Source organism: Schistocerca americana, chromosome 5 (genome assembly GCF_021461395.2).
Source record: "Schistocerca americana isolate TAMUIC-IGC-003095 chromosome 5, iqSchAmer2.1, whole genome shotgun sequence".
Classification (NCBI taxonomy): domain Eukaryota; kingdom Metazoa; phylum Arthropoda; class Insecta; order Orthoptera; family Acrididae; genus Schistocerca; species Schistocerca americana.
In genome coordinates this window covers 652,576,124-652,590,883 of record NC_060123.1, presented here as the reverse complement: position 1 = coordinate 652,590,883, position 14,760 = coordinate 652,576,124, and the positions used below count along the sequence as shown (strand labels likewise).

Sequence of the window (14,760 nt, the reverse complement as noted above, 5' to 3'; positions counted from 1 at the left end):
CTGATATGCTGGTGGCGGTGGAACAAACAAGGTAACCTTCATGATTCCCCAAAAGGAAAAGTGAAGAGGTGTCAGGTCCAGTGAACGTGGCGGCTACGCAACTAGCGCACCTCTCGTCCCATTCACTTCTGCGGAACGTGGACATTTAGGAAACCCCGTAACTCTTACCAACAGGTCAAAACTTGATCTATTTTCCTTCAATATGACACCAAGACTACGTCTGTAAGTCGTATGAGTAAGTTCGTACGAATTTTCAAAGCCGTAAAATCCGTTTGGTACACAATATATAAAGTACCACAAGTCGTGGCATACCTCCTACTATGGTATCGGACCTCCTTTTGCCCGGAGCAACTCGACGTGGCATGCACTCAACAAGTCTTTGGGTGTCCCCAGCACAAATATTGAGCCATGCTGCCTCTATAGCAGTCCTCAATGATCCTGGTGCATGATTTTATGCATGAACTGACCTCTGACCTGTCGATCATGTCCCATAAATGTTCAATAGGATCATGTTGGGTAATCTGGGTGACCAAATCGTTCTCTCGAATTGTCCACAAAGTTTTTCAAAAACCACTCACGAACAGTTGAGGCGTCTTGTCGTGGTGCGTTGTCATACACAAATATTCCATCGTTGTTTGGGAACTTGAAGCCCATGAATGACTGTAAATGGTCTCCAAATAGCCGAACACAACCATTCCCGTCAATGATCGGTTCAGTCGGACAGAGTACACAGTCCATTCCATGTAAACACAGCCCGTACCGTCATGGAGCCACCACCAGCTTGCACAGTGCCTTGTTGACAACTTGCGCCCATGGCTTCGTGGGGTCTGCGCCACACTCGAACCCTACCATCAGCGCTTGCCAATGGAAATCGGGACTCAGCTGAGCAGGCCACGATTTTCCAGTTTACCAGCGTCCAAGTGATGTGGTGGTGAGCCCAGAATAGGCGCTGCAGGCGATATAGTGCTGTTAGCAAAGCCACTAAACCTAGTCGCCTGTTGCCATAGCCCATTAAGGCCAAATTTCGCCACACTCTCCTAACGTATATGTTCGTCGTACGTTTCACATTGATTTCTGCGGTTATTTCATGCAGGGTTCCTTACCTGTTAGCACTGACAGCTCTACGCAGACGCCGCTGCTCTCGGTCGTTAAGTGAAGGCCGTCGGCCACTGCCTCGATCGTGAGAGATAATGCCCGAAATTTGGTATTCTTGGCATACTCTTGACACTGTAGATCTCGGAACACTGAATTCCATAACGATTCCCGAAATCGAATATCCCATGCGACTAGCTCCAACTAACTTTCCGCGTTCAAAGTATTTTAATTGCCGTTGTGCGGCCATGATCAAGTCGGAAATCCTTCACATGAATCACCTGAGTGGAAATGACAGCTCCGCCGATGCTCTGCCTTTATATACCCTGTGTACGGGATACTACCGCCGTATGCATACGTGATTACCACTATCCCATGACTTTTGTTACCTCAGTGTAACTTCGCCCCTGTGGTCAATGCCACTTTAAAGCAGCTGTTTGATTATGAATGTGCCATAAAGAAAAGGAGTCGTCCTGAAGAATATACAACTTTATTCTGATGAAATGAAATGAAACGAAATGAAATGATCGTATGGCATTGTTGGCCGGGAGGCCCAATGCGGGGGAGTTCGGCCGCCGTATTGTAAGTCCTTTTTAATTGACGTCACTTCGGCGACTTGCGAGTCAATGACGATGAAATGATGATAAAGAACACACAACAATTTTGATCACGTGAGACTCAGATGTTTTCTTGCTGTCAACTCCTGCGTGCCGTTCACGTGATCACAGCGTGCCAGCCGGACGGAAGCAGTGAAGGGAACAACAACAGAGCTCGTGAGAATCCGTGCAAAATATTCAAACAATTAACAGTTAAGATAAAATGACGGGGGTGCGTGAAGGACCTGAGTATTCCATGTATAACAATGAAACATTTACTGAAGTTATGTCAATGTGCGATAAAATGCCTAACTTGATTAATCAAAATTGTGTAGTCGGTACTAGTTTTGTATATTACCAAAAAAATGGTTCAAATAGCTCTGAGCACTATGGGCCTTAACATCTGAGCTCATCAGTCCCATAGAACTTAGAACTACTTAAACCTAACCAACCTAAGGACATCACACACATCCATGCCCGAGGCAGGATTCGAACCTGCGATCGTAGCGGTAGCGCGGTTTCAAACTGTAGCGCCTAGAACCGCTCGGCCACAACGGTCGCCGCCATGCTTCAATAACAATTGCTTCAAGCACGGAAGACAGATCAAGACTCACTTTTTAACACAAATATTGTGGGATTCGGTACTGAAGAACAAACACCACATGCCACCGATTCTGTCACTGTTGCTTCCTTTTGCAGTTAGATTAGATCATACAAAAATAAAATCGTTGGCAAGCAAAAAGTAAAAAAATATATATACATTTACAGGGCATAAAAGGACAGTTTTTGTACTGCACAGTAACATTCAAAAGTGGTACACTTAATTAACTATACACTAGCTGCAATAACAAGTTCACATCGCAGAATTGGAGTGTTAGGATACCTATAATGACATACACCTCTAATAAGACACAAGATAATACCAAAGTAGTCAGAAAATATCTTTGAACAACGTCAAAAATTTTTTCAGTGGAGTTGTGGTTCGCCCTGCTGCTCTACGACTTCCGTGAATACAGCTTGATGGACGTCAATACGGGGCCGTATCGAATCCTATGGCCGTATTAAAGGTCATATTGACCATTCGGACTACAGTTCTTTGACTTTTTGCTATACACGTCTAAACAAATTTCTGGGTGTTTCTTCTCCTCCGCTTCAGTAACTCAACACGCAAAACAATGTCGTATAGCAGATTAGCAGACAGATAGCTTTCCAAATAACGTTAGGTGATAAGACTACGTCCCAGCAGGTAGCCAAAGCCAAGCTCAGTGATTACTTCTCTCGAGAGCACAGCAGAGCTCCCCGTAAAATAACAATGCCTGGACAGGGCTGCCTGTTACCAGCTGTCCCACATCGTTCCTTAGTCTTCAGATTGGAAAAGATGGAGTGTCAGACAGTTCCGTTACTCCTGCAATGTCCCGACCTAGCCATCTACCTCTTCATCTATACTCCGGAACCCACCTCACGGTGTGTAGCGAAAGGTGCGAGTGGTACCACTGTCTTATCCCCCTTCCTTGTTCCAGATGCAGATGGCGCGTGGGATGAACGATCCTCGGTATGAGCTCCACTTTATTTGATTTTCTCGTCGCGACCGTATCGCCAGACGTATGTGAGTGGTAGTAATATGTTCTCCGTTTCTTTATGGAACTTACTTACACCCTCGGAATGTAAGTAGTAAATCTTACCGCTACGCAAGTGATATGCAATGCCTCTCTTGTAGCGTCTGCGACCGGAGTCTGTTGAGCACTTCCATAACGCTTTCGCATCGACTTAACGATACCATGATGTATCTTCCGTTGACGTATCTTCCCACAATTTATCTTCCCATGGTGAATCCTCTCTGTCTCTTCTGTTAAACCAACCTATTATGGATCCCAGGCTGATGAGAAATACTCAATACTCCGTCGTACAAGTGTCTTGCAAGCCACTTATTTTATGGGTGAGTGACGTTTGTTAAGAATCTCCTGATGAAAGCCTGGCATCTACTATTCTCACAACTAATTTTATGTGGTTAGTTGCCTCATGTCATGTCAAGGGGACCCGTACCTCGCTTGCAATTACAGTAGCGCAAAAGTAATGTCACTTTCCACTGAGCGAGATAACAATAGTTAAAATTCAAAATAGATGTATTTTACCCATAATGAATGTAGTAGAATCTATGACTGTTCCTTTATATGCTGCAGAACAAAACAGCCACCAGTCACAATTGAAGGTGATTTTGTTTAACACGCGATCGGTCTCGGCCTTGAGCTCATCTTCAGGTGGTTTACATACTCAGTACTGCTCATCAATATGGCTGTTGTGTCCATTTAGAGTACCCGTTAAAATAACTTTTACATCAAATTGTCACCATTTCATAAAAGAATTAGCAGAATTTGGACACTCATCTATCACGTGCCAGCGCCATCCAGCTATAACGACTGGTTCAATGACCTGTGCCCATGGCAGATGTCTAGTCATCAGACCTGTTCACAAACCAATGGCTGACTGACCAAGCAGCTTGCTCGGCGGCAGATACACAGCAACATGATTGTAACATAGACAATAGCCAACTGTACTCACCTCATGGCAGACAGCCAGTGATAAGACCCTGCCACAGACAACGCACTGAATGACCTTGCCCCAAACAAACATTCAGTTACATGACAGCAAGTATAGAACAATACGATTCTGACATCGCCATGTGGCAAATTTCCGATGATAAGAGCCGTATTAAGGTAACTGGCTGGGTAACTTAGTAGTTGCTCTCGACCCACAGCAGATGTTCAATAACTTCCTAACCACCAAATCTGCTACCTGACCGCACCACTGGCAAATGTCCAGTACTAGGATCCCAGCCTGCACAACAGACAACGTGGCAGGCGTCTAGTTATAAAATCCTTATGAAAGATAAATGGATGATTGACCTCGTCTCACAACAGATGTCCAGTGATGAGCCACACACAACTGGTAGGCTGCCCTCGCTACACATCCAATCACAATCGATAAAACCTGCACAGACAATCGGGTGTCTGGCCGCTTCACACAGTATGGGTAGTTTTATATACGCTGCCACTTTGTAGCACAAACTACCAACGAGGCACTACTGAACACAAACCCTTAGTTGCAACTACTACAACTTTGATTCTGTGGTATTTCATCACCTCCCCTGTCATCTCGCGCTAGAGCACAAATCCTGTATTACAGTAGTCAGAAGCCATGAGTGGCACAGTATACAAATTGTTCAAATTCCTACTACGCCGTTATTTTAGTAGTGCACTAGAAAAACGTATGTATGTTTACAATACAGCTGTATTATAAATAATTGTATGGCCTGATGTAGGAAACGCATGGTGATGTGAGGCGCTACGTAGAGCACGGCAGTGTGTCCAGTTGTAAGCTGACTGCCAAATTTTGTGTTTCAGCTACTTTTGGGATATGAAAAGTGAGAATTGTAGGATTCAACGAGATAAACCCGGAAAACATATTAGCATATCAGGTAAAGACGGTGTGGTGACCATGAAATGTCCCAGGTCGATGGCTGGTATGAGAATAATAATGGCGTCCAGTGCTGAGGACTGATACTGGCGGTAAATCAAGAACAACAGAACTTGTAAGAACCATCACTGTCAGTACCACAAGATACATTTTAAAACCAAGTTTTTCCCCACTGGACTTTCGAGTATAAAAGACAAAACGATATGAAGAAATTTTTAGGAGTCACTCTTATTTTAAGATGCATTATATACACTGTCCACCAATATTAATATCACCCAAAGAAAAATTCGTACTGTGATTACTAATGTGTCAATGAATGGCACTTATCAAGCATTACACAGTGTTGTAGAGAAATCTGCGGTTCCTTAACTTATTAGCCATCCGAAGAGGTGCATCGCTAATGAGTTTTGATCTTTAACTAAGAAGAAATGAAAAAGAGAGATTGGTAGTAAGCCTACCGGAAAAATAGTAATAACGTCCTTAAAAGACCACACTGGTCGCTTCGGAGACTGCAGACAGTGTAGAACTTGTACCAGACGTCGTGTGATTTTAAGTCATGGCAGTGGTGTGGACTGCCCGTTAAAATCAGTCGTATGAGATCAGTAAGATAGGTGGACATGTTTGGACGTGCCCATGACCACACCATGAATGAAGATGCTTGATTTATAGATGACTGTCCAGCATTAGCTCCAAGGTATGGTGTACCACTCGTAAACCTGTAACACGGATAAAGAACAGCATTCGTAAGAAGATCTTAGCCCACAGGTACCAGAGATGATTGTCACGCCTTTCCAATTACAGTTGGTTTCAAATCCGACATCAATTACTGCTGTAAGTGAGCAGGTATCCAAGCAGTGGGCGTTTGAAGTAGGGAAACTGGGAAAAGGTCTTAAAACTGCATTTCCTCAGTGGGCAAAATATCACAGAAACTGAACAGTATCTGACTGGAGGAGTGGAGTGTGGTGTGGTCGAGCTGCGATTTTGCCTCTTTTCAAATGATACATGGGGTCGAGGTGCACTGACGAAGCGGTGAGGCAGTTAACATACAATGTTAACATACGGTGTGTGGAAGGTGTAGTTCTGCGATGCTTTAGGAATTTTTCTTGTACCATGGCTTGGGCCCACTCATTCAGGTTACATTGAACGTGGATCAGGATGACTATTCTAACGTTCATAGTGACCGAGCATTGCCCTCTGTTCTACATACTCATGATGAACATACTGTCGACACTCCAGTCTTCCAAGAAGACACCAGTCGTGTTCACAGAGTTGCCTGCATACGTTTCTGGTTTGACGAACACTCAGGCATCCTATCACTTCATGACTGGCCCGCTAAATCACCCAGTTTTAATCCCATAGAAAATGACTGGGACTATTTAGAACAGTAACTGAAACGTAAAAGTCAGCGTGCCCGCAGTTTGATATCTCTGTGGGATCTAATCATCTATGAGTGGCTTCAGCGAAATAGGGTGTACCTGAAGAGACTTGTGGGCTCTTTTGCTCGATACTGAAGCGATTATCAAGGGCAGGGCACGTACAAATACCATATTTATTTGAGTGTCAAGCCCATTACAGACGTTTTTTAGCATTATACTGACTGCAAAGTATCTTCGTTATTTTTTCACATAAGAATTGTGCAATTTTGTGCTTCGTTTATGATGATGTAATGTGTTTGTGTGTGTGAGCGCAGTTCCGTATAACTACTATATTATTTTTTTCGCAACATATTATTGAAATGAATAACGCTGTTAGGTTTTCTAATTTGAACGATTTCTTTTGGAAACGAATCACAATGCACTGAGACCACAAAAGTCATGAGATACCTCCCAATATCGGGTTGGACATCCTTCTGCCCGGTGTATTGCAACCACTCGACGAGGCATGGACTCAACAAGTCGTTACAAGTACCCTGCAGAAACAGTGAGCCACGCTGCCTCTATAACACACCATAATTGCCAAACTGTTGCCGGCGCAGGATTTTGTGCACGAACCGACCTCTCAATTACGTCCCACAAATGTTCGATAGGATACTTGCCGGGCGATCTGGGTGGCCAAATCATTCGCTCGTATTGTCCAGAACGTTCTTCAAACCAGTAGCAAACAACTGTGGCCCGGTGACATCGCGCATTGTCATCCATAAAAATTCCATCATTTTTTGGGGACATAGAGTCCATGAATGGCTGCAAATGGTGTCAAAGTAGCCGAACGTAACCATTTCTTGCCAATGATCGGTTCAATTGGACCAGAGGAGCCAGTCCATTCCACTCAAACACAGTACACCACCAACTTGTACAGTGCCTTGCTGACAACTTGGATCCATGACTTCGTGGGGTCTACGCCACACTCCAACCCTACCATCAGCCCTTACCAATTAAAATCGGGACTCATCTAATCGCTCACGATTTTCCAGTCATGTATGTAGGATCCAAGAGATATGGTCGCGAAACCAAGAGAGGCTCTGCTGGCGGTGTCGTGCTGTTTGTTAGCAAAGGCAATCGCGTCGGTCGTCCGCTGCCATGGCCCATTAATGCTAAATGTTGTCACTCTGTCCTAAGCGATATGTTCGTCTTACGCTCCACATCGATTTCTGCTGTTATTTCACGCAGTGTTGCTTGTCTGTTAACATTGACAACTGTACACAAACGCCCTGCTCTCTGTCGTTATCTGAAGGCCGTCGGCCACTGAGTTGCCCGTGGTGAGAGACAATGTCTGAAGTGTACCTTTTATACCTAGTGTGTACGATACTACCGCCATGCGTATATGTGCGTTTCACTGTCCTATGATTTTTGTCTGCGTGGTAACGTGCTCGCCTCCCATGCAAGCGGGCCCCGCGTTCGATACCCGGCCGGGTTGGAGATTTTTCTCCGTTCGGGGACTGATTGTTGTGTTGCCCTCATCATCATTTCATCTTCATCACCGGCGCGCAAGTCGCCCAATGTGGCGTCGACTGAAATAAGACTTGCATTTGACGGCCGAATTTCCCCGAATGGGACTCCAGGCCAACGATATCATACGCTCTTTTTTTTTTTTTTTGTCACATCTGCGTTCAGTACTGTACTAGTACAACGGGTGGTTCAGTTCTGTTCGTTGTAACACGACGTTGATTATCTGATGTGCCTTTGGTCAACATTCCTTGCTAGGGAAAATGTTTAAATAGTACAATATGATGATCACGTTACAGACTGACAAAGTGCATGTTACGCCACGTCATGCAATGAACGTGAGGTTTCCCTCTTCGGACTGCATGGGTGTGTGTGTTGTCCATAGCGTAAGTTAGCTTAAGTTAGGTTAAGTAGTGTGCAGGCTTAGGGGAGCTATGACCTAAGTAGTTTGCCCCCATAAGACCCTACCACTAATTTCCAAATTTTCCATGCAGTGAAAAGCCATCAACAAAGTATACCTAATGAACCCTTAACGTGAAAATCATATCACACAGCCACTTTTGGTTAGACCTCCAGACTGCTATCGGGCTGAAAGCAGTGCAACTTGGCCTTGCTCCCGCACACAAAATATTGTGGCCACTACACACGAGTGGCGATAGACCACGAATATTTCAGACGGATTCCGGAAACCCCGCAGTCTTCGACTGTGCTTTATTGGAAACACGACATTCAGGCCGTCACCTGCAGTTCACGGAACAGACAATCCTACCTTCCCAGTTGAGCACACATGAGACGATTTCTGCGAAGAGCTATGTCCACGAAGTCCGTGAGTTGTTCTGTAGTTTTCACGATCGGCAAATTTTTGGTTGCATTAAGTATGATCAAGAACTGTAACGGCTGTCTTGAGATGATCTTCTTCTTCTTCTTCGGTTATCAACCCACAGGTTGGTTGGCAGCAGCACGCCATTCCGTTCTTTTGTCAACTTTCTTCTTCATATCTGCATAGGTCTGGCACCCGATGTCATTTATTACTTGTTGAATGTAGCTTAATCTAGGTCGTCCTCGGCGAGTTCTTCCTTCAATGATTCCTTCTAATATTCTCTTAATGAAATTGTTATGCCGTAAAATGTGACCTATGAAGGTTATTCTTCTTTTCTGTATATTTCGCCAAAGAGATCTGTTTTCTTTCACTCTTCTGAGGACATCTTCGTTTGTAGCCTTGTCTCGCCAGCTGATTTTTTCCATTCTCCGGTAGCACCACATTTCGAATGCCTCTAATCTTCTCTTTTCTTCTTTTCCACTAGTCCAAGTTTCACATCCGTAAAGGGCTGTACTCCACACATAGGTTTTCATGACTCTCTTTCTTACGTCTAAACTAACATTTCTACTCGTCAGTAAGTTTCTTTTTCCATTGAATGCTATTTTGGCAAGTTGTATTCTGTTTTTAATGTCACTTTTGCTCCTTCCATCTGCTGTTATTTTGCTACCTAAGTAGTTAAATTCTGTAACCTGCCCTAGTTTCTCTCCCTTTATTGTTATTCGTATGGGTTCATTGTAGTTCAGGGCGCCACTCACCATCACTTTAGTCTTTTTCTTATTTATTTTCATTCCATACTGTTCTTTTAAGGTGTTTTCCATTTCATTGAGTGCGGCTTCTAAATCTTCTTTCCTTTCTGTAATTATGGCGATATCATCTGCATATCGCAACATATCTATTTTCATTCCGTTAAGTTTTATTCCTACTTCAATATTCTCTCTTATTTTGTCTATTGCTTCTTGGATATATGCGTTGAAAATTACTGGAGATAGTGGGCATCCCTGTCTCACTCCTTTCCTTATTCTTGCTGTTTCTTCTTTGTTTTCCTTCTTAACTAAGGCTGTTTCATTTTGGTATATTTTAAAGATTATCCTTCTATCATTATATTTCAGACCAGCCTTCTTCAGAATTCTAAACATTTCTGGCCATACAACATTGTCAAATGCCTTTTCGAGGTCTACGAAGGCTATAAATACTTGTTTGTTTTTGGAAATTTGTTTCTCAATTATTAGTCTTAAAGATAAGATTGCTTCCCTCGTCCCTACACCGCTTCTAAAACCGAATTGGTCTTCACTTAGAGTGCTATTCAATTGGTTTTCAACTCTTTTCAAAATTATTCTTATTAGAATTTTTGATGCGTGTGAAAGAAGACTGAGTGTTCGATGGTTTTCACAGTCCATAGTAGATGCTTTCTTAGGTATGGGGAATATGATGCATTTCTGATAGTCTTCAGGAACTTCACCTGTTTTGTATATTTTCTGTATGAGTTGCAGTAATGTAGCTTTCATTTTGTCTCCTGATTTCTTAATTAGTTCAGAAGGTATATCATCAACACCTGCCGCTTTCTTATCTGGTAGTTCTTTTAGTGCTTTTTCAAATTCATCTTTCAGAATTGTGTCCCCTAGTTCTTCTTTCTCTACTTCTTCGCTTAATTCTATCATATTATCTGTTAGAGGGTCTCCTTGATATAGCTCTTCAATGTATTCTTGCCATCTCTTCAGCGTGTCATATCCAAATAGTACCTTGCCCTCTTTGTTCTTTATAGTTCCTGAAGATTTTACTTTCCGTTTAGCAAAGTTTTGTTTTATTGTTCTGTAGGCCAAGTCAGTTTTTCCTTTAACCATGTTTTCCTCCACCTCTTTACAAATGCTGTTGAGGTAATTTTCTTTTGCTTTCCTAGATTCTCTGTTTATTTGGTTTCTAAGCTTTCTATATTTGTTTTCGCTTTGCTCGTCAGAGGCATTTTTGTATAGTCTTCTTTCTTCCATTAGACAAATTATTTCAGGTGTTATCCACTCTTTCCTGTTTACAGGTTTGGCTTTCCCAATAAATTCTTCTGCTGCTTTATGTATGCCTTCTTTGATTTGTTTCCACTCCTCGTTAGTACTCCCGGGAATAATGTTTGATGCCATCTCATCAGTTTTCCGTGCATAAGGGATCACTAGTTCTTCAGACTTTAGGTTATCTCTGTTCCATACTTTGTTCGTTTTTCTCTCTAATCGCTTGAGTTTGAGTAAGCATTTCATCATTACAAGGTTGTGATCACTATTAATATCCGCAGACGGGTAGCTTCTGCAATCCTTGATTTGGTTTTTAAAACGCGATTTTACTAATATATAGTCGATTTGGTGTCTTCTAGTATCTCCTGGGGCTTTCCACGTGTACCTTCTTCTTTTATGGTGGTTGAAAAGGGAGTTCGCTATGACCAACTTGTTTTTGGCACAAAATTCAATTAGCCGGCTTCCTCTTTCGTTTCTATCTCCTAGACCATATTTCCCTACAATTCCGTCAACTTTCTCTTCTCCAACACTAGCATTCCAATCTCCCATTATAATTAAGTTCTCTTCACCTTTAACATAATTTATAACTTTGTTGATGTCTTCATACACTGTTTCTATTACATCGTCTTCTTCTGCCGATGTCGGCATATAGACTTGTACTATTACCGTGTTCTTTGGTTTGGTTCCAATTTTGACTAGTATTATCCTAGAGTTAAATTGCACATGTCCTGTGACTAGATTCCCGAGTTTTCCTTTTAGAATTATTCCAACTCCACCGATTCCAGTTGTTCCTTGGTTAGTACCTGTATGAATGATACGATAATTTCCTGATCTGAAGTCTCCTGGTTCAGGCCATCGCATCTCAGATATTCCTATTATGTCTGTTCCCATTCTGTCCATCTCTAGTTTGAGGTTCTCTAATTTCCCGCATTGGAGGAGTGTTCTTACATTCCATGTTGCTATTTTTAGTGTATTCTTCAACTTTGCCTGACCTTCCATTGTCCCCACCCTTGAGATGATCTGTGCAGTCAAACACTTGGTGGCCGTTAACCCATGACATTTTATTGGGACATTGCGGAGGCGATCTACTTCTCTGATAGTGTTGGACGACTATTTCGCTGAACTGATAAGGTGACATTCTATTTCTTTCACTGCCCATGCACTTTTGCTTTCCGTATTGCAAGTGTAGCTCACCCGAGACAAACTATTAGTGAGTGCTCAGTCACGAAAATATGTTAGTAGTCCATGTTGGGGTCCGACGCTACGCAGTTTTTTGCACCATTCTGATCGAATTGTTGTTGCTTGGTATCTAGTAACGTCGACGTTCTGCCTTACCATCCAAGCTGTGGGGTTTGTTGTGTACAACTAAAGCTGAGTGTTCAGTTTGTTACAGACAATATTGTGGATCTTGAACTGTATGTTGTACCAAAGTACGCTAACTCCGTGAGATACGGGTGCGGAGGTTTGAATATCGGCATCCGGGAAGTGAAGTCGGACGCACCTAACTGTACTATGCACCCTCGGTAGGGCCGATAAATCGGGTCCGAGCGGCACAACCAGGTGTGGCCCGTGTTGCCTGTTCCCCAGGACTTTCATGCCTGCACTTGGCCGATGTCTGATGTATATTACTGCGTGCCTTTTAAATGAATACATTTGGGCAAGGTTTTAAAACTATCTGTAAGTGAGCTTATGATACCTCTTTGGGCGTGCAGTGTTTTCTGTTTTCCATAAAAAGGTATTACCTGTCTCATTTGAAAAGTTGTTACACATTTGTTAGTAAGTAAAGCCAACTGATAGGCTTCATGTATAAATGTCCTCTGACTGGGAGTTTATTATAAACGTTATTTCTTCACTATTTGTTAATACAAAATAGTTATTCACAATTCATTTTCTTTTAAGTGAGTATATTTGGCCGGCCGCTGTGACCGAGCGGTTCTAGGCGCTTTCAGTCTGGAACCGCGCGACCTTAGGTTAGTTAGATTTAAGTAGTTCTACGTTTTAGGGGACTGATGACCTCAGATATTAAGTCCCATAGTGCTCAGAGCCATTTGAACCATTTGAGTATATTTGGGCAAGATTTTGAAACGCAAAGTGAACTTACTGTAACCCTTTCAGCATTTTTTTTTTTTTTTTTAGATATTGAAAGGTATTTCTTTCTCATCTGAAAAGTTGTTGTACTTGCTTTGCTATCGAAAGCTAACTGATGGGTTTCATGTTTAATGCAGACATTATCGATTAATCGATTTTAAGTAACTCTTCCTGGTGCGATGTTGTTAATAACGCGGTTTGTCGCCTCCCACAATAGAAACACGGAGTTTCTTTTTCATATGTGCTCCGTGGCAAACATTGCGTGTGACTCACTTCTAGGAAATTCATTCGGTTACGCGCTCGCTTTCAGCACTTGCTAAACACGTGTGCGCGCTGCGCAACACGTCACCACAAAGGCCATGTCAGTACCTGGGCAGCAGACAGGCTGGCTGTGTCATGCTCGAGGAAGATCTACGAAATGAATTCTCAAAATGAATATCTCTCAGAGCAGAAGCAAATATGAGTATCTGTTGCACTACATAAGATGCAAGTTTCCAAATAACAATTGCTCGTAATGTAGAATGAGTTGTGCATACGAACTTTTTTTCACTTTGCTTTCAAACTTAGCTTTGCTTTTTCTCAGGAGTTCATTGAGTAAATGACCAATGATTTTGGTATCGATATATCTTTTAATAACCTAAAGCGAATTTAAATGAATAATAGTCATTTTTTTCTACATTTTCTGTAACAATGAACACCTTCATTCCTTTAGAATTGTATGGCGTAACTTACAACAAACTTTATGGGGAAATATACGCACTTTGACGCAATTCTTATAATATCTAATTGTTTAGGGACAATTTATAAAATTGATGTGGGTGAAAATAGCGACTGATTTCTCTGATCTACAATTAAAACTATCCTGTTTAATGCAATTTTGTCATATGATGGCATGGTTGGAGACGGTGGCTGTTATTTGAAGACAAATGTTGATGGTGTTGAGACAGCAACCAGCCTCAGATTTATTTTCAGTTCCTTTATTCAAAAGGTACTGGAGAGCTTCTGTAAAGTTAGGAAGGTAGGAGACGAGATACTGGCAGAAGTAAAGCTGCGAGGACGGGGCGTGAGTCGTGCTTGGGTAGCTCAGATGGTAGAGCATTGCCCGCGAAAGGCAAAGGTCCCGAGTTCGAGTCTCGGTCCGGCACACAGAACTTGTAGGGCACCTGCGCTGTCATTGTCCTAAGATATTATACCCAAGCAGGGTCCCTTTCCTTTCCATGCAGTCACACGAGAATATGAAATGTGATTAACTATTTACTGCCAGTCAGTGTGTTTGCGAAAATCTAGGTTGTCTAAATTTTCTGCCACAGTAACTGTTCATTCTTGTGTTGTATAACAGAAGCTACTTAAAGTAAAATTTCACTGGCAAAAGTAATAACTAAAGATACAGCACAAAATGGAGAGTGCACAATTTCATTTATTCTGTTTTTAGCTTAGCGAGTGACTTCTGCTGGCTTGGTATGTGTTTCATTGATATTTTAAAAGTAAAACCAATTGCTCACTTGCGTAAAGTAAATTCAGTTCAATATTTCAATAGTCAAAAGTAAACTACTTACATTTTTCTAAATTTTGCATTACGTTGCACTGAGATTACGGAAAGTTATTTATTTTTTTACATAACAAAGTTAAAGTTAAGCCAATCATTTATTTAACCAGTAATTTCAATTAACGTTACTTTCAAAATTTAGTATTTCAGAATGAGTGACTGCAAACTGAGTGCTTTCTGATTCATTTATTTTCTCCTGAACTGAACTGTTGTGCTGTGAAAAAGTGTGACAACCTTCTGTTGCCACGCCAGTGATTATTTGCTT

General features: G+C 42.1%; 1 non-coding gene across 1 annotated transcript; it reads left to right on the top strand.

Moving 5' to 3' along the window:
- Window positions 1-14,020: 14,020 nt before the first annotated feature.
- Trnas-cga lies at window positions 14,021-14,094 on the top strand. Its single transcript has one exon. It is a non-coding gene; the product is annotated as a tRNA-Ser (tRNA).
- The last annotated feature ends 666 nt before the right edge of the window (window positions 14,095-14,760 follow it).